The following is a 2,713-nucleotide window of genomic DNA, read 5'->3' as shown; positions in this document are numbered from 1 at the left end:
TGTTCTCCATCATCCGATTTCCATTTCACCTTCCTCGTGGATCGAGTAAGGGGGTCATCAGCCTCTGTAATAGAAATCCTAGCGGAGCTCTCTCTTTCAACCTCTATCCTACTTAAAAATAAATAGTTATTGTTATCATTAAGGACTATTAGTACAATATTCAATATATAAATGGATATTGCTAATCAATGTGCTCGTGGGGTATTGTTAAAGAACTAAAAGAAGAAAATATTTATTGTATAAAACATATGAGCATAAAAAAAATTATGAAAAATATCAGTTTGTATATTCCAATAAAAATATTTATCTTTTTAGTTTTTTAACCAATATCCTAAGCATAATCTATATAAATAATTGTTGAAGCATTGAGATTAGTATCTCTAGAAGAATAATCAAATTTCTACTCACCACTCACCAAATCAACTCATGTAGTACTAGTAATATATATATATATATATATATATATATATATATATATTAAAAATATGCACATTAATAAAATTAATTTTAAAATATTTAATAGGATATTAAATATAATTACATTAAAATTAAGTAAGATAATTAATTATATTTTAATTAAGATATTATTTTAAAAATATTAAGTCTATTTAAATTTATTTTGATTATTATTTCTTCAAGTAATAATGACATAATAATTATATGAAATGTATAAATTAAAAAAAAATACTAAATGCATAAATTAATAATTATTTAAATTTGAGTATTCATTTTTGTTATTGTGAATACTATGTTTATATGTACTTAAATTTGAATTTTTATAATTAATAATTTTTAAATAATTTAATTGTAAAAATTTAAAAAAAAAATATTTTAAATTGATATTTTAATCATTTTGAAGGGATTAGTTTCAATTATGTGATATTAGTTTTAACTTTTTTTAGAGAGATAACAGTTTTTTCTATTACTATTACAACTTATTCTTTGTTTTTAATTTCATTATTGTTTATTTTTAAGGTTATATATTTGTACTTTTATATATTTGAGATTCGTTGTTATGTAATATTTGGTTCTTAATTCTTACTTCACAAGTTTCGCCAAATTCAATCATTGGAAGATGAATTTTTAATTCTTATATGTATAAAAATGACATTATGCAAGCTAATTAAATAAGATATCATGTGTCATTCTCATTCTCTCAAACTGCAATAACAAAATGAAAGAGGGGAAAAATCTTAAGTAAGAAAAAAAGAAGCACATAGCAAATAAAAAGACAAATAATAGAAAAGATTACACATGTTAATTGATTCTTAAAAAGAGAATATTAATCAAATAAAACTTTTAATCTCTCTACACCAAACAAGTAAGCAAAAAGAAATGTGTGATTTTTACCAAATAGAAGTCAATAGCAAAATAAAATAAGTCTTATATGAAAAAGCAATAGGGATAATTAACCAAAAAAAAAACTAAGGGAGTGTATTGGATGAGAATTTTAAAATACTTTTATAGCATAAAAAATCCATAAATTATAGAATGACTTTGTGAGAATGTAACGATTTTTACTGTTTTTTTAAAAGACTTTTATGATTTTGATTTTGTACTTTAGATTTTAATGGATTTATAAAACACAAATTCATAAAATTTGGAAGGACTTTATGGACTTACAAGATGTTAAAGGATTCCACAAATTTTTAGAAAAAATTCAAAATTATAAGAGTCTATAAATAATAATTAATAATATGAAAATTCTTCTTCACTAATAAAAAATCAATGGATCTTCAATAACCTTAATTTTTCCATGAAAGATAAATAAGTGAGTCACGTGACCATTCCTATTCGATTCAACTTTTGAACATCATAAACCTTATTCGTTTGACAATTAAAGATAGTAAATTAAGTTTTTCATACTGCAAGTTTTTTTCACAACAAATGATTACATTTGTATTAATAATGAAATGTTCAATATACCACAAGGAATGACATAAACAACCCCAAATACAAAAATATAAAGTTCCCATGGGACAGAATATCTATGTGTCCATAATACATAGCAAATGATTGCATTTGTATTTTAATAATGAAAAGTTATTATAGATAAGCAAGAGAAAAGAAAAGCATTGTACATGAAAGGGATAAATCAACATGCGGTTGTGTAATTTATCAAGATATTAAAGGTTATGAAGTGTTTTATATGAATGTCTATATTGTATTCAAGAAAGAGAGAAGAAATTATAAGTAATGAAAGAAAAAGAAAAAGAATCCATAAAAGTCTCGAGATTTTTTGTGGGATTGCTTGATGTATATTTTCTATTGAAAAATCACATAAAATCCATCAAAATCCATACTAAAAATGAATTTATTGAAATCTTTATATTTTTTAATATGATAAGACTTTTTTTAAGTTGTAAAAAATCTTAATTGAATATAATTGGATTTCGTTATACTCCTTAAAAAAAATCCTGATAATCCTAATTAAATATCATGAGACTTATTTATGTTATTTAAATTTTTTGATTGAATACCTCAAGACTTTTTTTTACACACACACACATATATATAAATTCTTTTAAAATCATAATCTAATACACCCTATAAAATAATATTAAGATAACTTCGGAATAAGTTTTGATTTCTTAAAGTAGAATCTTAATTTAGCATATTGTTGCTCCTTAACATCAAAATCATTTGAATTAAACCAAAAATTTGTTGGTACAAGTGGTTTGACACTTGAGTCCAAACCAAGGTATGAGGTTTG

Source organism: Glycine max, chromosome 18 (assembly GCF_000004515.6).
Source record: "Glycine max cultivar Williams 82 chromosome 18, Glycine_max_v4.0, whole genome shotgun sequence".
In the NCBI taxonomy this organism is placed as follows: Eukaryota; Viridiplantae; Streptophyta; class Magnoliopsida; order Fabales; family Fabaceae; genus Glycine; species Glycine max.
The sequence above is the reverse complement of the archived record's forward strand: the minus strand, read 5'-3'. Positions refer to the sequence as shown.